The following is a 23,476-nucleotide window of genomic DNA, read 5'->3' as shown; positions in this document are numbered from 1 at the left end:
TTCAGACGTATTTTACGTTTGCGTGTGAACATACCCTAATCATAAGATGTGGACCAGGGAGAGAACTGTGGTAAATATTTGTAAAACGCATTTCCCCATTTTTACTACAGGGTTGGATGAATTTACTTCTTCACATCTAGACTGATTTATTGATCAGGAATCTTGTAAAGCTGGGTGGTAATCCCTTTGGGAGCTGTAATGGTTGCCATATTGGTTATTACACGGCAATATATAATTAAAAAAATGGCTTATCTGAATTTTTAACCCTTCTCATAAAGGGACGATGCAAAGACTTAAAGTGGTGGTTTGAGATTAGAGAAAAAAGTCAGAAACCGCTCCACTCTTGTTCATGGGCTGTGTATGGTATTGCAGCTCAGCCCCATTAACTTACATTGAAATAAGTAGACCCTTTTATCAGGTCTCAGCCACATTTAAAGGGTATGTATCATGTATTTCATTTTAATGTCTTTAATTAGTTGTAAGACTGTAAAAGAGACATAATGTGTTTATTAGGTGTACATTTTGCTTTAACTAGCTTTGTTTTCCTAATTTATATCTACTTTTAACAACTTTTGTGAGTCATTAGGCCTTAGTAATACTATTAATAGATGTGTTAGACATAAAAATATAGCGCACCTTATGCATAATATGAATATGTTGGATCGCAGAGATTTGTGGTCACAAATTATATAAATGATTATATAAATCATCACGACAAAGTTAAATTACAACACAACATGGTGGGATGAATTTCAGGAACTCATTGTAGTCAATATCCATATTTAAACCTGAGACAGGAAAAGCTTTTAAATCTGTGATCTAATGCACCATTCACCTCATGTACTATTTATTCTTACATATATTTTCCACTTGTCAGTAAGAAAAGGTACATTATTATGCAAGAGCAGTAAGTAGCTAAGCAAATGAATCTATAGCACATCTGGAAGTCGTAACAAGAGATATATAGATATTATACAAAAGATAACATAGGCAGCTCACCACTTTATACAACAATGGAGTGCACTGGCCAAAACAAAATGGGTATCCACGAAAATCAAAAAGTGTATATGATTAGAAATAGCCGGCTATCCAGACCTTCTATATTCTGTTAAAAAGCTTAGACGGGTTTTGCCTATAAACAATCTAATAAATAACGAGACAGTCAAAACAACGGAAGCCTGTCACAACGGTGACAAACGGAAAACTTTGGCAACGCTTCCGTCACCATTGAGATCAATGGTGAGGGAAATGGAAGCTGAGGTTTCAGTTTGCCTTTACATCGAGGGGTTAACCCGGCAGAAACCTCCGGCAGAAGGGCAACTGATCTGGCCATAAATTTCTCCAGAGTGTTATAGTATGTTTATGATAACTAGAGATTGGTGAAGACCAGAGTCGGGAATATGAGATTAAAAGCCAAACTGCAGGGCCCTTCGGTTATGCTAATCTGACCTCTTGGATATAGATAAAAAAAAAATAATGTGAATTGTTGCTGTAAGGCCGGGTTCACACGTAGCATAAATACTGTGGATTTTCCGCAACAGATTTTGGTGCAAAAATCTGCAGCATAATACAGTAGCAGCAGATTGGATGAGATTTGATCACATCCACATGCTGCGTAAGTAATAAGCGGAAAAAAACACTCAGAAATTTACCTGCTGTGTGTTTTGTTTATTAATCCGCAGCATGTGTATTGTATTTGCGCAATTGCTGCTCTTTTGTTGCAGGTTTTGCCCATTGAATTTAAGGGGAGGTAAAACTCGCAACAAATAGCATATTGTGCAAATTTTGCGGCGGAAAATCTGCGATTCCGCCACAAAAATTGCAACTCAGAAAAAAAATCATCTTAAACTTACCCGGAATTTTGTGCTTCTTCGTCCAGGCCGGCCTCCTGGGATGACGTTTTATCCCATTTGACCACCGCAGCCAATCCCAGAGCGTCCCCCCCTTCTGGCCACCAGTGTGGGTACGCTGTGTACCTTTTACACAGCGTATTTGCCCTGTGTGAATTTACCCTACCTGTGGACTGTCCAATGATTAATTGTCGTATTAGACCAGAGGGTATGCGGCCCCTACAGCTGTCATCTGTGGCCCGCTGACAGCGGGAGAGCAGGCCAAAAGTGGAGCGCAGCACACACCCCCTGTAGATAGTGCCACGCCACACACCCCACCCTGTGGACAGCGCTAAATCCCCCTCTCTATAGATAGTTTCATTAGGGCTAACTCTAGGAGTGGAATCCCCAGCCAGAGCGCTCTGCTCGGGGAATTGGCTGATGGACGAGATCTTTGATGTAACTGTCCATATATGGACAGTGACGTCCGTGGCCCTTCCTGGATCGGAATACACAGCCAGAGCGTTGCCGACACACTGGTTGGGGATTCGGCTAATAGACGAGAGCTCTCACGTAACTGTCCATATATGGACAGTGATGTCAGGGGGTCCTCCAGGAGAGGAATCCCTGGCCAATGTGGCGGCAACGCTTTGACTGGGGATTGCACTCCTAGAGGAAGCCCCAATGGAGCTATCTACAAAGAGGGATATGTGTGGCACTATCTGCAAAGGGGGATATGTGTGGCACTATCTACAAAAGTGTGTGTGTGGGACTATCTACAGAGGGCACTGTGGCATTATCTACAGAGGGCACTGGGGAATTATCTACAGAGCGCATTGGGTAGTTTTCTACAGAGGGCACTGTGGCATTATCTAGGGGGGATGTGGCACTCTCTACAGAGGCAACTGTGAAATTATCTATGGGGGGGTGTGTGGCATTACCTACAGGGGGCACTCTGGCATTATCTACAGAGGGCACTGTGGTCTCATCTACAGAGGGCAGTGTGGCATCATCTAAAGAGGGCACTGGGGAATTATCTAGGGGGGGTGTGGCTCTATCTACAGAGGAAACTGTGGCATTATCTATTGGGGGTGACAGTATCTACAGAGGGCACTGTGGCACTATATAAAAAGGCAGCATTGTGAGAAACTAGACATGGACCGCACAATCCACAGTATATACGTTGATCTGAGCCGCTAGGCATAATTTAGAAACATGAACATGAGGTTCTTTGTAAACATTTTGATCAAACTGTATAAGCCCACTTGCCACTTCATGGCGACCTCTTTAAAGTTGGTCCCTACTCTAGCGGTTGCAGCACCGCATGGCGGCTACCGCCACCGCAGCACCGCTCCTGCAGAGGGAGCAACCCAGGGGCCCAAAAGCACCCATGCCTTCAGACCGTGCCAAGCCTCCTTGGCTCTGGGCCACGTCCCCCCACAAGTGCAGCACTACAGCAACAGACACCACCATACAGCACCACAACATGTGAACAGATGGAATGAGCTCACCTTACCATGCGCCCCCAGTGGCCAACTGAGAGCACAAGCAAGAGCAAGAACACTTATGAGGTCATTCTGGAATTAAAATCAGCTGGGTATTTTTTCAAATGCGTGGAGTGCTGGTACCAAGTAAAACAAAGGAAATGAGGAGGATAGACTATACAATATCAGCATTGTGAGAAACTAGACATGGACCGCACAATCCACTATATAAAAAGGGGCTGCCCAATCTTGAAATTTTTGTGTCTGCCAAACGCTGCCAACTGAGCAGCCAGACTGCATTTAGCGACGCTTAAACTGGAAAACTGGAGTGTTAAAATAAACACGTGGAGTAAACTCGCAAATTTCCGGTAAGTTTTAAACCTAGCAGTATTACTATAGTAATGTAATGTAGTATTGTTATAGTAATGTAGTATAATTAGAGTAATGTAGTATTGTTATAGTAAAGTAGTATTATAATAGTAATGTAGTATTGTTATAGTAGTTTAAATAACGAATTGATTAACAACAATTTTGTATTTGATCAAATTTGAAAGTAATGCGGCCCATCAACTTCAATTTTTTTCTATGTGCGGCCCATTTACCCGGCCGAGTTTGAAACCCCTGTATTAGGCAGTCTTTCAGACAGTCAGCTGATGTAATAGTTGACGTATCGGATAGTTTCTCAGTACTTTATTAGCACAGTCAGCTTATTCCAACAGGTGGTATTAATGTCTCATTTAAGAAGAAAAGCCTCACCAGTCCCAGGTTAATTCATGCAGCTTTCTTTTTATATAGATGTCAGCAGATTAGGAGCGTTTACCAATTGAAGCGAGCAACTTGCGATGGGTTTCAATCTCACCATTCTGGTTGCTTGTTGGCACATGCAACATAGATGCATTGATTGCTGCTGTGATCTGTTGTATCATGTCCATTCCGCTTAATGAAAAAGTAGTTGAATCATAGATAGTCACCCCGGAGGGAATCCGGTGATTCATTATAATGCATACTGCGATGCTGGCAATGGATGACGGCCTTGCAGATATGGGAAAATTTTCCAATCAAAGATGTTCTCCGGATTAGAACAATTGCATTTCAGAGCCTTCTACTTTTTAATCTCATACCACCGAATCTGGTCCTCACCAATCTCTAGTTATCATAAAACATACTATAACACTCTGGAAAGAGTGATATATATGTATCTGGACATTAGCTGATGTTATTTAATCGAGACACTGCAATAAGACGCTCTATTACAGGTGATTTTAATATTTTTTTTATTATTGTTTGTTTTTTGGGATATTATTGTGATGTGTCCATATTTATTAAATTGTTTATAAGCAAAAACATGTCCAAGCTTTTTCACATAATAAATAGATATTGGATATAATAATAATGCAGAATATGCTGACTTTGCAATACTGACATTTGAAACAGAATAAACATAGTATAGCTAAATAAAGAATTAAAGTTTTTTGGCTAAACAGTAAATTATAATTTAACACATTTTCTTACGATACCAGAATAAAACCAAAGATATGCCATCAATATCATCATTGTGAGCTCACAAATTATCACCAATGCAGAACGTACATCATATCACCGAAGACTACTGAAAATTGTGCTCATCGTGAACACCAGAGCAATGGTGGTATGTATAGTTGATCAGATGAGGAAACCTAATAACTAATTTCATTTTTTTTATTTTTTTTTATTAAAATTATAATATCTGATGATTTATTAGGTCTCTCTTGACCTTGTTGGATGACTACCACATTTCATCACCAACCAATCTTCAGACTACTACAGATGCTTAAAATTTATTTCAACTAACTTACAACTCCTTTGTTTTTATATAAGTGACTGGGCCCCATATAGCCCAGACTTGGTAAAAATTATAGATTAAAACAGTCTTTGGGACTTTCTCTTATTTTATTTCAGGATCATCAGATACATTATTGACAAAAAATGGCTGAATAACACATTTGTGAAGCCCCTGTGCCACTTTTCCCAACTCATTTATCAACATTTTCCAACACTTTTCTAAGTAAAAAGGTTTGACCAGTGTGCACCCTGTTGATGAATCTCCCCCTATGTGTTTCTAGTGCTTGATTTTTTATTTATTTAATAATTTCATACTAATTTCTATTAAATATATTATATTAGTTGTTTGACGGGTACCATTTATTGTTTACAATGCTACGTACTATTAGTAGTGACTGGTCATGGTATTACATCTGTCCTATTTACTTGAAGCTGTAATGCCAAGCATAGCCGCGGCACCTCAAAAAGTTGATCGGCAGGGGTCCCGAGAGTTGGACCCCCACCGATCCAATGACAATTGTGTATGGGCAGTGACATCTTCAACTCTGTTTTTCTCTGCTGTCTGTCAGTTGTCCACACTATGTCTTATTTATGGTATTCTTGTTATTCTCTCATTAATAGTCTGCCTACTAGTGAAGTAATAATGTTCAATTTCACTGTAGGCTGTAAAGTGAGATGCTTTTGCAGTGCAAACCTGCAGTTTAGTCTGTTTGGCCACTAGTCAATAATAGTGAAACTATTAGTTTTTTTCGTAAAGGAATAGACTGCGATGTAAAAAAAATAAAATAAATAAAACAAAAGCGCTTATTTAAAAAAAAGTCACTTTCTCCATTTTTGTATATCTGAAAATTACAAATTTAAAGTAAAAACAAAATGTTACTTTTTAAAGTGTCCCTTTAACTTTAATATGATTAAGCTAGTGTTTTTAAAATAGGACACATTGTATATAATATCTCTATATATTTCTTCTAAATACATTTTTTGGTTGACGCAAGGTTTTGTTTTTTAAAAGTTAAGAATGAATTCCTGTTTTCCGTGCACGCAGTGCGTGGATAGCTCTAGTTTGGAAAGGCTGTCATGTTCTTTAGAATGACTGGCATTGACTGACAAGATGAGAAGGAAGCCTGTTTAGGGCAGTTTGACCTTCAAGTATAGTCTGTGACGGGTGACCTTCTGCGTTTACAACAAAGGAAACACAAAGGCTATTCCATCAAATATTAATATCTCACTGGAAGCCATTGTATGACTTTACACATGCATCTGTATGCCCCTTTCTTTTTAACATAATGCATTCAAAATGATATGGTCCTTTTCTGCTGTTCTCCTATACTTGAATATAAATTGCAGACTTTTGTCATTCATTGACCTGCAGTATCCTGAGGTTTATTTAACTTGTTACAGTTTTAGAAATGCTAAATAAAAGTAGCATGTATGAATATAACAATGAATATTTCTTTAAATGTGAAAAAAGCTCAATTTATCGTCTTTACTGCTGCAAATCTATAATATTTTAATAAATCCTATTTAATGAACACTGTGCTGTATATGCTGAATAGCTGTATAAAAAGGGTTGTTTAGTCAAAGTATACTTTAATAGGGGGGCACAACTTCATTTCCCATAGAGCTTTAGTTAAAAACATCTGTTTCATCTGAACAGTACTTAGATTTACAAATGACTCGGTCTGTATACTAGGTATCAAACGAAAATGAGATATTCCGTAATTTAGGTCTTTATTATAAAAAAATTTATTTTTAATTTTTTTCATTTTCCATGAAAATAACCCGTATATATATATATATATATATATATATATATATATATATATATATATATATATACACAACTTCAGTTTTCACACTAGCCTCTGGGTCTCACATAACAGGCTAATATTTCCTGTTTTCTACTGCTCAATTTTCAAGCTTGCTGTGTAGACTGGAGCAGTTGAGCAGAGTCATCTCATTATCATTAGAAGGCAGGTGATTTAATGACAGATGGAAACTCTATTGTACCGCTGGAGGTCTATATAGCACAGGATGTCAATACAATGCACACAGATAAGGTGCTGTATGCAGCTCCCCTGCCACTACTTCATCCCTGGTAGAGTGAGTTATACTCCTTTACTTCCTGGAGACTGTACTGAAACTTTTCTGTCAAATAACTCCCATTTATTCTAGCTACCATAGAATACACAACCCCTGTTGTAATATGAATACAAACAAATTCAGATGGTGTGTGTGTGTGTGTGTGTGTGTGTGTGTGTGTGTGTGTGTGTGTGTGTGTGTGTGTGTTTAGCCAATATGGCTGTCCAGAGAGAAGTTTTTAAAAATAAATTAGTTACAAATGTTCAAAAAAACAGTAAGCATTTCTCTTTTATAAACTTACATTTAACTAATTAAACAAAAATAAAATTCCTTGATATATCCCCTTTAACCCCTTTAGGACGCAGCCTGTTTTGGCCTCGTGACATATTGTACTTTATGTTAGTGAAAAAATGTGGTCGATAAATTCAATATTTATTTGTGAAAAACTTAAAATTTTAGCAAAAATTTGCAAAAATGACAATTTTTCTACATTTTAATGTGTTTGCTTGTAAAACAGATAGTAATACCACACAAAATAGTTACTAGTTAACATCCCCCATATGTCTACTTTATGTTTGCATCATTTTTTTTCACGTACTTTTATTTTTCTAGGACGTTACAAGGCTTAGAACTTTAGCAGCAATTTCTCATATTTTCAAGAAAATTTCAATAGGCCATTTTTTCAGGGACTAGTACAGTTCTGAATTGGTTTTGAGGGCCTTCTATGTTAGAAAGTCCCCATAAATCACCCCATTTTGAAAACTGCACCCCTCAAGGTATTCAAAACCACATTCAGAAAGTATTTTAACCCTTTAGGCGTTTCACAGGAATTAAGGCAAAGTAGAGGTGAAATTTACAAATGTAATTTTTTTTTGCCGAAATTCATTTGTAATAAAAAATAATCTGTAACACAGAAGGTTTTACCAGAGAAACGCAACTCAATATTTATTGCCCAGATTCTGCAGATTTTAGAAATATCCAACATGTGGCCCTAGTGCCCTAATGGACTGAAGCACAGGTCTCAGAAGCAAAGGAGCACCCAGTGGATTTTGGGGCCTCCTTTTTTTATGAATATATTTTAGGCACCATGTCAGGTTTGAGGAGGTCTTGTGGTACCTAAACAGTCGAAACCCCCCAAAAGTGACCCCATTTTGGAAACTACACCCCTCAAGGCATTTTTCTAGGGGTATAGTTAGCATTTTGACTCCACGGTTTTTTTTGCAGAATTTAGTGGAATTAGTCTGTGAAGATGAAAATCACCTATTTTTCTGTGGAAACATAGAATTTTTTCATTTTTACAAGGAATAAAGGAGAAAAGCACCCCAACATTTGTAAAGCAATTTCTCCCGATTACGGCAATCCCCCATATGTGGTCGTAAACTGATGTTTGGACCCACAGCAGGGCTCAGGAGGGAATGAGCGCCTTTTGGATTTTGGACTACAGATTTTGCTGGATTGGTTTTCAGTGCCGTGTCGGGTTTGCAACGCCCCGGAGGGACCAAAACAGTGGAAACCCCCCAAAAGTGACCCCATTTTGGAAACTACACCCTCAAGGAATTTTTCTAGGGGTATAGTGAGCATTTTGACCCCACAGGATCTTTTTTAGAGCTAAGGTGACCAAAAAACAGCGATTTTGGCGCTTTAAATTCTTTATTTCTTACAGCTTTCACCGTGCGCAATAAATTATGTTTTACTTTATTCTGCGGGTTGGTACGATTACGCCGATACCATACGTGTATAGTTTTTTTTTACGTTTTGCAGCATTTGCACAATAAAATTACGTTTCTATAAAATAATATATTTTCTGAGACGCTATTCTGAGCCGTAAATTTTTTATTTTTCTGTCAAAAATGCTGTGGGAGGTCTTGTTTTTTGCGGTATGGGTTGTAGTTTTTATTGGTACTATTTTGGGGTAAATGCGACTTTTTTGATCACTTTTTATTTTATATTTTGGGAGGGGTGGTGACCAAAAAATAGCGATGCTGACATAGTTTTCCGTTTATTTTGTTTGCGGCGTTCACCGTGCGGAAAAATTAACATTATAGTTTCATAGTTTGGGTCGTTACGAACACGTTGATACCAAATATGTGTACTTTTTTTTTAACGGTTTCATTTATTACCTATAATAAATGACTTATTATAGGAAAACAAAAACTTATTTTTACACTTTTATAAAACATTTTTATTAACTTTTTTTTTACTTTTTACACTTTTACCTTTTACTACTTTTTTTGACCTGCAGCTCTGATCGCTGCTAGAATACATTACACTTCCTAGGTAGTGTAATGTATTCCAACTGTCAGTGTGACTCTGACAGTTGGTCTACGAGGATCAGCAGAGGCTGATCCTCATAGGCTTCCATACATGGCAGACCGTTGCCTGGCCTCCGGATGCCATCACAAGCATCAGCAGCCCCCACGATTGCATAGGGGCTGCTGATGTGCTACAAACCCCCTACATGCGGAGATCGCAATCGAGCCCCGCATGTAACGGGTTAATTGCCGAAATCTGCGGCGATGAGCCGCTGATCGGCAACACTGGAGTGTCAGCTGTCGGGGACAGCTGATCTCCAAGTTCCCGATACACACCTTGTCGCCGATAGTGTGCATCGGGAACGACACAGTGACTTCCTGTCACTCTGACAGGAAGCCTATCAGGACCAGCCGAAGGTTGGTCCTGATGGGCTTCCGTCCATGGCAGACACGGAAGCCATTGTTTGGCTTCCGTTTGCCATACTATCGGCAAACCCCGCGATTTCGGACCGGGGTCTGCCGATATGTTAGAAACCCCCAAAATTTGGCGGTTGCAACCGATCGCCGAATTTAAGGGGTTATTTCGCCGAAATCAGCGGCAAAGGACTGCTGGTCGGCAAGAGTGGAGTGTCAGCTGTCGGTGACAGCTGACCTCCCGGTTCCCGGTGCACACTGTCGCCGACAGTGTGCACCAGGAAAAGCTCAGTAACTGTACGTCCTCGTGCGGGAAGTAACCTCCCGAAATGACGTACAGTTACGTCCTCGTGCGGATAGGGGTTAATATAGTCTGTTTACATCTCCTTTTTGTAACTTAGGAATGTCATAACAGCAAACCTGTACATTTATATGATTACATATGATATCGAGAAGAAAATTACAAACTGTAGAAACGGTGTTAGGATCTGAAGAGATGAAGTCAAACAGAGGCCCATAGACTAATGTCAACCATACATGGCATGTGTCTCACTAAAGCCTTATTCAGACGAGCGTATTATACATCTGTGTGCTCGCCGTTAAAAAAACGGATAGCACACAGACCTTTGTAATTCAATGGGGCTATTCACACGTCCATAGTTTTTCACGCAGCGTGTGTCCGTTGTGTGAAACTCACTGCATGTCCTTATTTGGTCCGTTTTTGTGGACCACTTCGCCTATAGAAGCCAAAAGCCAGTTGCTAAAGAAATGATGGGAAAAAAACAAACAGGAAGACTGATACCACACGGAACTGAAATGCATGAAATACGGTCCGTTTTTTTGTGAACGCTAAATGGACACGCTTGTCTGAATAAAGCCTTAGTATGAGGACCGGTGCAAGACATATCGCTTCACACTAAAACATACATCAACTTGCCATGGCCTTTATCGCCTAGGAATTTTTTCATTTCCATTGGTAGGAAGGCTTTTACCACTGTGCGATACATTTTTGGATACGGTCCTTATTGGAAAATTCGGTGCAACCTCATTGCTAATATTTTGACCCCATGTTCTTAAATAATTTTTTGACACAATGCAACCGGATTACTAATTTGTCTTAATCTACTTTGATTTTTATAATTAAATCTAAATTATTATATCTAAATATTATATTTGATATGTAACCCGTTTACAAAAATAACAAAAACATCAATCTTTACAGTTTATTATTTTGGTTTATTATCAGTAAGTGAAATGTGAATATACCAAGCACCAGCAAGTCTTGACTAAAATTCATATTCCTGGAAATGTAACACATGTACCAGATCAATTTAGAATGCTTAAATATTCTTCTATTCCTCATATCATACAAGTTGCTATTGTTTCTATGTCTTCAAACATTCTATCTTATACTGTACTCGACCTTGGTTCAAACACACCCTGACTGTTCTAAAATTTCGGGATGGAACATTGCCAAGATTAAGTAGGACAATGTTATTTCCAGGTTTATAAACTTGCTGCTGGTTTGGAAGCAACTTGATGTAGTGTCTGAGATTTTTGCTGAAGAGGTTCCCTAGGTGATAACATTAATGTGAGTTCATTATAATCATAACGAGTATAGCCTATGTCGACATTTTATAATGGGGTAAAAATGAGGCGTCAGGGAGAAGAAATTATGCAATAGGCTAAAATTTTGCATGCACATGAAATAGCCCAACTCATCAATGAATTATAAGACTGTAACCAGAAGTAATTTCAATATCTCCATGGTGTATAATTTTACAGATAAATTTCGTCATCAGTTCACAGGGTGATATAATAATATTTTTTTTTTAGGTTAAAAGGTGCTTTATGAGACTTTTGATACATATATATTGGCGTTTTATTTATATACATTTTTATTTTTGGGGGAAAAATGGAAAAAAATAGTAATTCCACCACTTCTTTCTTTTTTTTTTTTTTTAACAGTACGTCTGTCTCCATAAATCAAATTCTAAATGTATTAGCATAGATTGGTATGGTTGTGGGAATATTTGCATTTGTTTTTGTTTTTTACATTACTTTCTTTTTTTTTTACTTTTTTAAATTCTTGATCTTTCTCTTTATGCTACAATATACTGGAATATAGCTATATGTCAACACATTACTCAGAGTACTAAGAGTACAAATCCCTGATTCTGCACTAATAACAGACAATGGCCCACATTTACTAATGCTGTCAAATAATTAGACAGCATAAACCTAGACTAGACAGGTGCAACATACGCCAAATTTATCACAGTGGTGCATGTTGCATGATAATTTTGGTGCATCTTGCATGACCTGTTAGACACTCTTCTCTTCCTTATACCACTTTTGATTTGGCTTTGTTTGCACCAGAATTTTATGCCAGTTTATTGACGCATTTTTGTTGCAAATTGGCACATTTTTACCATTCCCCTTTCCCGCGAGGCCAATCCCTTGTTTGTAACACTTTTAAAAAGTGTCTAGTGAGGTGCAAACATCAAAAATACAACAACTTGCACCAAAATTGGGCACATTTTCAACACTTTCTAGACCCAGACACAGTAGTAAATCTGCCCCATTATGCCCAGACAACCCTGGGGCCCCTTAAGGGAGCCTTTACTGTCTGGCCATGTACGGTATGGACACCAATCATGTCACGCAGATTCCCACGGATTGCCCCCCTGTTTGTGTCTTTATGTTTTGTGTCGTTGATTGCGGTATACAAGGAATTAAGTAGAGAAGAGGTTTTTTTGGGGAAAGCATTAGCGTGTGGCTACAGCTGGGTATTAAAGCTGTTGGCCCACTCTTGATCGCATAAGCACAATGCCAGGTAGGTCCTTATTATAATGCCAGGTAAGTCTTTATTATTTTATTTTTCTTTTAATTAAAATTTTTCTTTTTCATTAAAAAAATAATTTTTCAGTTTTAACACTAGCCACTGGAGCACACATAATAGGCTGACATTTCCTGTTTTCTGCAGCTCAATATTCAAGTTTGCTGTGTAGATTGGGGCAGTTGAGTAGAGTCATCTCATTATCATTAGAAGTGTTTAATAATGAAATTACTTGTCATAGGACACCAAACCGTTAACATTTTGGTATTTTGAAATATTATATTATTTCTGACTATTATATTTGCATTCATTCAGATACGTCTTATCAGCCAAAACTCAAATGGTAGGTATAGATTTTATAATGAGCTATGTCTAGATTATTCCTTGATAAGAGCAAACATATACTCTAAGTAAGTGTGTATAATATATAATGAAAGCTTACTTCTTGAATTTAATAATTTTCCACTTCTGCGTTTTATTGATCTGGAAAGGACTTGTTTCTCTTGACTTGGCTCTACATTTCTTCTTGGAACACAACTTAAAAATAAATAACATCTCACAAGTGGGACATCTGTTTATAGAATAAAGTCAGACAGACGGGGCAGTGTAAGACATTCTTCTTGTATGGTACAAACGATTCCAAAAATGTGAATTTCTTTCATTTCTGTGCTCCATATTACAAATATATTTTGAGAACATGAAATGCTCAAAGATTTAAGACCTCTAACCCATGAAGCTCTTGGTGTTACTTTGAACAATACGTTGTGTGTTTAAAATAAGTTTGGCAAAGATGGGAAAATATACAGATTTGTTTTTACTTCGATTTAGGGAAATGTACCAAATCCCGTATCTCCAATAAAATAAAAAAAAGTCACGGCAGATGGTTAAACTAGAAAACAGTATTATGAAACTTAATAAATGGAGGACAGGATGATTTCCATCCTACTGTGCAAACTGTGATAAGGTGATTGTAATTACAGCCTGCTAATCTGACTTCACAATTATTTTGTTTTAATGTTTGATTAAATATGCATCAAGTTTATTATTTATATTTGTAGTTTTCTGTTTGAATAAAAGTTCAGTAAATATTAATAGGGTATTCCAGTGAAATATTATACCCAATCGTACAATACTTAGTGTAATATTCAGTCATATTGTTCCTTGTTTAAAAAAAAAAAATTTGAAAAGTTGGATATTTTTAAAACCTGCCCCACCTCAAATACAAAAGAAATCAAAGAAGGAAGGAAGTCAGTCTAAGGCCCCTTGCGCTTCATGTTCATCTTTTTTTTTAATAAAGGGGTTTTACCACAGTCCTAAATTATCACTATAATTTTCTGATCACTGCGAACCCACCAATGGGACCCACACGATTGTTAAAACAGGGGTCCCGACCCCATTTCCTCACTGCACCCCCCGCAGTGAGGATGAGCTTAAATGGAGCGGCGGTTGAGCATCAGCCAGCTGCTCCATTCAATGTCTATGAGAATGACAAAAACAGCCGAGTGCCGCTCCATTCAATGGGGGTTCAGAACCTCCGTTCTCATGATCATTGGGGGTAACAGCATGGATAGGTGATAATTTATAATTGTGGGAACACCCCTTTAGAAGTAAGATCAGAATCAGAATGTGATGTAGGAGGAAGGGGATACATTCCCTAAAATTTGTTTCTCTACCTTGAGCTTAGATCATATCCTCCTTTTGAAATGGAAAAAAAAGAAGATGACATACAGGATACAGGAGAGCTAATTTTTGCACAATACATATCCTTAGCCCTATCTTAATTTTACTTCCCAGCATTCCTTGCAGTGTACAGTTTATCCTCAGAAGATGTGTTTTGGGAAGAAAAGTTTTCCCTGACTGCTCTTGATTGACGTGCTCACATGTTTACAGGATACTCATAGAAGGGGCATCAGCAATATGAACTCCATGGTTGTATGGTAGAGATAATCTATTAGTGATGTATTTGTTTTATCAATGCAACGCTACTACTGGTTTCAGAAATTACCAACTTTAGTAAAACTTTTTTTACTTCCCCTTTCCCATCCCTTGGTTGAACTTGATGGACATGTGTCTTTTTTCAACCGTACAAACGATGTAACTATGTAACTAATAAAAAATATATATTGAGACATATCCTTTTTTCTAATAAGGTTTTATCTTTTGATTGTATATTTTTGAATCTTTACATGATTATGGAGACATCAATATTACCTGAGCTGCTACAATAGCAGAGAACTTCCAGAAAGTGGTTTACAACAGTCACAGGGACAGAAAGTGACCTACTATCCTCTATAGGAGAGTGTTGTGGGCATGCTCTGTGACATGTGCAGAGGGGGAGGAGGTAAGCTGTGACCATCACCTACTGTCAATAGTGTTATTCTGTGTTATCTGCCTCCAGCCTTATTATAGTGGTATTCTAATATGTTCGAAAGTCTCCTGAAAACCCAAATTTGCCCGTGTATTACTCCTTAGCACATACCCCCAGCTCTTTCGTGAATTTTATGGGAAAGCCAACTTTATTCCGTATTTTCAGCTTTCTGCTTTTGTCAGTCTTCAAACAACTTGCTCTCATTGAGATTTTGTACTAGCAGCATTATGATTCAAGCTTTTGTTTGCACAAGATTAGATTACTGCAATTCTTTGTTTACAATCTTTCTCAATCTCGCATAAAGGGGCATGCAGCTCTGGCTTTAACCCTAATTCAGTTAAGCTTTTAGAGGATACATGTTTGTTTTCTGTGGGAATTCACTTTTCAATGACAATACTTTACTGGCTTCAAGGCAAAAGATTGGACTTCAATGTTCACTTCTGATTATTTACCTAAAACTGCTTTTGCTACTTGCCTGAATTACCTTTTTTGCCTTTATCGCTCTTATTACGTTTTTTTTTATCAGTCATATCATGTTTACAGCATTGATTGTTTAAAAGGTTTGTCTGTTAGTTAACATAACATAGAAAGCGTCAGAACTATTACCATGCAATAATCACAAAGTTTCTGTATGATATATTTATTTATATATTTTTATTATATTTAAGTCAAGCTCAACTACTTTACATATTATAATAAGGAACCAAGGCTGTACATACCATAGAGGCAGACCATTCAGCTGGTATGGGGCCCTTGGGAGACAACCCCGGCCCTGGTTGGTCCCATCCTCTTTACTATTGGGTTATGAGAACCTGTGCCAGACTCTCCTCTACAGAGGGACTACATTGTTAGCAAACATGGAGTTGGGAACTGCCCCAAGTGTCATGGAAAGATGATAGAAAGGGAAACAAACATTATGTCCTTCTGTCCTGAGTGGCAAAATTCGCTATTGTAAAGGGGGCCTATTTTAATCTCACGCCACTGTAAGTGTCCTTTTACACTGGCCAATTTGGACCATAAAAATGAGCGCCGATAAATGAGACCGCTCGTTGATTGATGCTCGTTTGCGCCTTTCAGAAGAAGCTATGATCAGTAATGTATGGGGATGAGCGATCATTAATACGATCACTCGTCCCCATGCATTTCCATCATGGTGGGAACACATATCCCTGTTTACACAGGGAGATGTGCTGCCGACAGCGATAATATTTTGTGCTGCACAAACAATACGGTCAGTGTTTGCTCGTTTATCAGCTAATCATTGCAGGCCATTTCAGGGCAATGATGGGGAACTAGCGTGATATGAACGCTCCAATATCCGATCATTGGCCCTTGTAAAAGGGCCTTAAGGAACTATTTTATGAATCTCTTTCTCTATAAACTGTAACAATTTTGATTATAAAGAAAGGTAATGGCAGTAAAATCACCGTTCTGCAAGTGTCCTGTAGGGGAAACCGATTTGGATTGCTGTCGCAGCTTGCATCAATATAATGGAACACATGTTGTACGGAAAAATTTATTATGTACTTTAAAAACATTATAGGTTTAACTTCACAGTTTTGAAAAACTTCTAGAAAAAGAGGTGCGAAGTATTGGTGTGTGTGAACAAGAACTATGAGAATAAGGAAGAGAAATGTGTCTCATTTGGCTACTGAGTTGCACCAAATTTATCATGCCACTTGCAATTCTAGAATAACTTGTGCAATTTGCATAACAGACTATTATTACTCATTCATTTTTTACTCATGGTTTGCTCACAGAGTCTGCGACATTAACATTATCGGAGAAGGTTCATTCGTATAATACAGCACCTGTATTCTACTGATGGTGCCTACAGGAGTGAAACAGTCATACTAATAAGAACATATTTGGAAATAGTCACTAATATTTTATTTAAAGGGACTTTAAACCAGCATGCCACTCTTATTGCAATTTGTTTTATTTCTCATCATGCCTTTTTGTTTAATTTATAACTGTTCGTCACTTTATGAATGTATGTTAGTAATAACCCACAGTATTTAGCACTGCCCATGGGAAAAAGACAGCTGCAAACTCAATTAACGCTCCAATTATTTGCAATTTAATTACATAGTTAGCACTGTATATGTTTCTGGAGAAAGAAGAAAATAACTATAGGGTCTTTTCTTATTGTGGTCATTGAAAACCATAAACAAGGTGGCAATCTGTTATCTGCTGGCTTTTGGTCAGTAAACATTAATGTAATAAACTACATTTAATTATTAGGATAATCCTTTAAAACACTGTAGAGAATTCACAAATGGATTGCAGGACACTCGGTTCCACAATCAATAACAACACATTAAGAGTCAAAATTGATGTCTGCAGTGGCCACAAAGACAGAAATAGAGCAAAAGCATTGAAGAAGATTGGTCTCTGTAATAACCTCATGCTCTGGACTTTCTTGATTTGAGTCATTAATTTGATTGTGTCCATTTATATCTGGGTATTGCATTTGCCCAATTGTATATACTCAATACGAGAGCCTATGACAATATGTTGCTATATATTTTTCGACCATGGAAACAACTAAAAGGTATTAAGGTTTTTTGGGACATTTAAAGAGGCTCTCTCACCACATTATAAGTGCCCTATCTCCTACATAAGGAGGTGGGCGCTATAATGTAGATAACAGCAGTGCTTTTTATTTAGAAAAACAATCTATTTTTACCACGTTATTAGCGATTTTAGCTTTATGCTAATGACTTTCTTAATGCCCAACTGGACTTGTTTTTACTTTAGACCAAGTGGGCGTTGTACAGAGGAGTGTATGACGCTGACCAATCAGTGACCAATCAGCGTCATGCACTTCTCGCCATTCATTTACTCAGCGCTTAGGAATCCTGCTAGATCAGTATGTGATGTCTTATACTGACACATTAACGTTACTGAAGTGTTTAGACAGTGAATAGACATTCCTTCTAGCCAGGACGGGATGTGTATTCACAATCCCGACACTTCGCTAACGTTTCTGTGGTACTTACAGCAGAGCAAGCGTAATCTAGCGAGATCGCGCTGTAAATGACAGGTTACAGCGAGATTACGCTTTGCTCTAATGTAAGTACCACAGAAACGTTAGCGAAGTGTCGGGATTGTGAATAGACATCCCGTGGAATGTCTATTCACTGTCAGGACACTTCAGTAACGTTAATGTGTCAGTATAAGACAGCACATACTGATCTAGCAGGATCCCTATGCGCTGAGAAAATGAATGGAGAGAAGTGTATGACGCTGATTGGTCACTGATTGGTCAGCGTCATACACTCCTCTGTACAACGCCCACTTGGTCTAAAGTAAAAACACGCCCAGTTGAGCATTAAGAAAGTAATTAGCATAAAGCTAAAATCGCTCCTAATGTGGTACAAATAGATTGTTTTTCTAAATAAAAAGCACTGCTGTCATCTACATTATAGCGCCCACCTCCTTATATAGGAGATAGGGCACTTATAATGTGGTGACAGAGTCTCTTTAAGTAAAGCTTCACTGTGATATATTGGGAGTGCTCCTTTGGAGTGACCCAAAAGCCAGGGGATATGAATTTACTTTCAGTCTACTCAGAAGTTTAATGCATGAGATGGAATCTTTTTACTCAAGGTTTTAAACGCATTAAATAAACATCGTAATAAGGATGGGGGCTTATTTTTTAAAAAATAATTATTTAAAAAAAATAAAAATCTCATCCTATAACGTTATAACAGAATTATTTTACTGTCTGAGACCAGATACACCATCTTTCATACTGACAATAGGAAATCAAGGATTGTAGAAAGCTGACACAGATCTAAGTCAATTTGCTTTGGGCAAGGTTATATTGGGAGAAGTCTAGTTGAGCTATGTTCTCACGCTACATCTTGGTTCAGTAAGTAGTTGCATCGCCAACCCTGTAAACCATACATGCAATTTGCCTACAGTCAGAGGAAATGTTCTTCTGGTACTGCCCTGCTGCTTCCGGCAGTGTACTTTTCTTCGAATGGTGACCACAATTATTAACTGCTTGACGTCGCAGTCATTTTTGAGTTTTTTCATTTATGTTTTTTCCTCTTCACCTTCTAAAAGCAGTCATTTCTCTTTTTTTCCATTGACATAGCCATATGGGGGCTTGTTTTTTGCAGAATGAGTTGTAGTTTTTAATGCCATCATTTAATATACCACATAAGGTACTGGAAAACAGGAAAAAACGTTTTGTGAAGTGGGATAGGAAAAAACTGTGATGTTTCCATTGTTTTTTGGGTTTAGTTTTTACAGCATTCACTATGTGATAAAAACGATATGTTAACTTTATTCTGCAGGCCGTTACGATTACGAAGATGCCAAGAAAAATAGTTTTGTGTCGCCATATCATGACAGCCATTTTAAAATCTTTTGTCGATAGAGCAGTGTGAGGGCTTGTTTTGTGCCCGGCCAATTTGGGTTGCATGTGTTTTTTTTATCAATCTTAATGATATTTTTGGGGAGCTAAGGTGGCAAAGAACAATTCTGTATTTTTTTTTTTTATTTCTAATTGTTAGAGTTCACCCTGCGGCTTGAATAATGTTATAATGTACTAGTTCAAACTTTTACAGATGCTGCAATATTAATTATGTAAATATTAGTTTTTTTGCATTACTTTAGGGGGAAAGTAGGAAAAGGTTTTTTTTAAATTAACTTTCAATATTATTTATTTGTTTATATGTTATTAAAAGCTTTGTTTAACTGTTTTTTAATTTTTCTTCTTTTTTTATTCCCCCTAGTGCTTGATTGCTTGTACAATACACGGCAATACCTATGTATTGCAGTGTATTGCAATTTTTACCAACTCCTATTAATCTCTACCTCTAGGCTTAATTGGAGGACAAAGATGGCAGGCATGGTGGCCTTAATTAGGCACCCAGGCTGCCATGACAACCATCGGCATCTGTGATCACGTGGCAGGGGGCTAATAAGGTAAAACGGTTTACATGCTGCAATCGCTATAGGCCACAGCATTTAAGTAGTTAACTTCGATCCCAACCTGTTATCAGCCAACATCCGCTGAATGTGGAGCAGGCTCAACTCATGAGTCCGCTCTATACGCCCCCTTTACAGTCAGTTACATCAAATATCAGAAGGTTAAAAAAATAGGTTACAGTTATGTTGGTGGGGGAAAAAAGTTATATTATGAAAGGGGTTGGTTTAGATCTTTAATTGGGCATCTCAACATATAGGGTTAAAAATGGCAAACAATAGATGTGGTTAAGAGCCATCATCAGTGACTGCCGCTCAGCTTCATAGACACAAGTATGGATACAAATGAGTCTCAAATATATTATGTGGATACAACCCTGACCTCCACTAGACTGAGCAGGGCCATGAAAAAACAACAACCACAAAAAACAAAATTGTTAGAAAAGAAACTGCAATGGTGAAACTTGAAGAACTACATCAGTAGGATCAATTTCCGCCTGTATAATTGGTGAAATGCATAGTAAGCCTCCCATTAATGTCCATGAAACCTCTCACAGTGAACAAACTAACTTGATGTGTCAAATGATACAATAGATGGAGCTGCTTCTGTGTAATGCAATCATTCTTGGTTCACAGGTTCAATTCTCCACTTCTCTGATATAAATACAAATTGGCACAAAGGGAAAACTACAGACCAGATATTCATGAGCTTACGTAGACAACATAGTTTCAGTGTTGTTATTTAAAATGCATTTTTATTTATTATTGTTTAACTGTAACCATTTATGCGTTTTTACCATTAACATATTTGCTTATATCACCGCCAAGCCTGAAAGTATTCATCATTGTCCCTTGATGAAAAAAAACTTCTATAGGTGCAAACATTAAAGGATAACTAAACGTTCAACAAACTTCTGACATGTCATAGTGACATGTCAGAAGTTTGGATTGGTGGGGGTTCGAGCACTGAGTCCTCCACCAATCGCTAAAACAAAGCGGCAGAAGTGCTCGTGTGAGCGCTCAGCCACTTCGTTTCTGTTCGGCTTTTTCCGGAAAGCCGATGTATCGGAGTACGGGCTCATATACTTTTTATTGAGCCCCATAAAACAGTGTTTCCCAAAAAGGATTTACAGAAACCTGGTCAGGTTTCTATAGGCACAGAAAACTGATCTCGCACTCATGGAAAATGGTTGGCATATGGGCAGGCAAAGCAGTCAACCACTCTCTGCCAGAACATATATTTTGAGTATTGGAATACTTTCGCAACCCCACATGCAGCTTTTCAGGTAACCGTATGTGTGAGTTTTTCCTAAGTTCAGAATAGCAATTTCCGGGGGTTGGTAAAAAAGTTGGGAACCACTTCTTTATAGAAATTGCTGTGTACTCCCTAGTGTAGTTGTATTATAAGATGAGAACCTACCAGACCCAAAGATACTGTGAAATATACATATATACAACTGAGCCATATTTTATATCTCTTTATATTTTCAAGGGTTATTCCATTTTCAGCTAATAAAGTTATACAATTTTTCAATTTATTTTTTGTATAATACCCCAATAAGGTTCCATAGTATAAAAGTACTGTATTATAAACAATAACAACATTTTGGGCCTTCTTCATAGAAATAGTTTTTTTATACATTTCACAAATCATATAACCAGCCTAGAAAATATATCTGCAATACAATATTAATAATATTCCAATATTGTTTACTGTGACAGATCCCAACCATCCTTTTAAAGTCACATACTTGAGGGCTTTACCCAGAGGATTATAACCAAGACTTATTAAAACAAGAATGATAATTTTGCTATTTATAATGCATTGATTTTGCATTCCATTTAAATATTTTACTAACTATTTATCATAAATCTAAAAGAATTATATTTCAAAGTGCTTTTTGCATGAATCTCTTTGAAATAAATTTATTGGGGTCATGACTGTGATCATTTGAACCTCTGTTTTGGATGCCATAATCGAATGAACTGTCCTGTTGGGAGCGTTGAAGGAGAGGTACAACAATATAATTAAGGCAAACAATCTCTGATTGCCTTTTTTGTCCTTTACTTGGGTTGCCGGCATCGTGCTTGTCAATCTTGCCTTGTTGAATGAGCAAGTTTCCCATTTCATTACTTTGAATGCCTAGAAGTTATTACCATTAACACGTTTCAGTATGTGCAGTAATGAACAAATGAAACATAAAACGAGAATATTGAATGCTGCATTCCTCGAATAGCATAAGTCTTAATAATGTTTTACTGTGATTTGTATGAACGGCCTCTTTTTTTGCTTGTCCAAGCTATTTTAAAGCATTAGTACTATTGAAAGAAACGCAGCTTCAACATGAACTTTTAGTGAAATCCAAATGCTTCTTTAAAGTGACTTCCTTTCGAGAGAGTGTAAAGAAAAAGGCGCTGTAGACTTGCAGTTAATTACCAGGAGTGGATGCTATTATGTTGCTTGCATACTTTATCTTGGACGGTATAATACATTCTAATAAAGACATTATTTGTCACTTCAGTGAACCATAGAAAATACAAGGGAAATGGTATTGTAAGGCATACTGTGCCGTATTATAATAGCCTCAGTCTAATAATGTCATGGGACATTTTCATTTATGGTGTCAGAAATAGACTGCAGTTTACCAAAAGGGTCTATATAATAGAAATGACAAGAAGTACAATAATATGCAATTACTGGTTGGGAGGGCCCTTTATGTAATGTGATGTCATTTACAGTTCTACAGTTTGGTAAATTGGTATGTTTGCGTGTATGATTATTATTTCTGTATAGTTTAGTTTGGGAAACCAGTTTAAAATTGGAGTTTCCCCGTGACATGCTGAACGTTGGTAGTCCAATGCTGGGATGCTTTGTGCAGCATTATACATTGTCCATTCAAATCAATGGACATTTGTTATTTAGATCTGAGAGCCACATCTATTTCCTCTAACTAATAGAGTGGGGACCCTTTGTGTTCCCTAATAAAGCATTTAACATGAGGTTGTCTAAACCAGACAACCCCTTTACGGATACCGCTATAGAAATGAGCCACTATTATTTTGCTCAACCACCATATAACCACATTGTGTAGATGATACACGTTAATATTCGATTGTGACAATTCCTTTTTCTAAAACAAAATTATCTTATTTTTTTTATTTGCATCACTGGATACGAGTATTTATGAATTTACAAGCAAATTAAAATCATCACCTTACGACATGTCCTGTTTTTGGATTATTTTTTTTTGCAACTATGCAGGTGTATGTATTGTTTCACAGTAGCTATTTTTAATGTAATCCTTTCTTTACCTGGATGAAAAGCGCTCAAGTTGCTAGGAGAGCCCCCCCCCTCCCTCACTAGAAGTAAAAACCACAATTTGTATTGAGATCAGTTATTTTTGCTTTTTCAGAACCAAAGACAACTTCGTGGTATCAATTCTGCA

General features: G+C 37.5%; 1 protein-coding gene and 1 long non-coding RNA gene across 4 annotated transcripts in view; both read left to right on the top strand.

The window, feature by feature from the left end:
* Positions 1-4,937, top strand: part of LOC142741542 (uncharacterized) — a 77,183-nt gene extending 72,246 nt beyond the window's left edge. The window contains exon 3 of the long non-coding RNA XR_012881180.1: positions 4,834-4,937. This is a non-coding gene — a long non-coding RNA (uncharacterized LOC142741542). The remainder of the gene's footprint in view (positions 1-4,833) is intronic.
* CADM2 (cell adhesion molecule 2) overlaps positions 1-23,476 on the top strand; it is a 1,303,436-nt gene that overhangs the window by 135,241 nt on the left and 1,144,719 nt on the right. The window lies entirely within an intron of this gene.

This window comes from Rhinoderma darwinii, chromosome 2 (assembly GCF_050947455.1).
Source record: "Rhinoderma darwinii isolate aRhiDar2 chromosome 2, aRhiDar2.hap1, whole genome shotgun sequence".
Lineage (NCBI taxonomy): Eukaryota > Metazoa > Chordata > Amphibia > Anura > Rhinodermatidae > Rhinoderma > Rhinoderma darwinii.
This window is presented reverse-complemented; position numbering and strand designations above follow the sequence as displayed.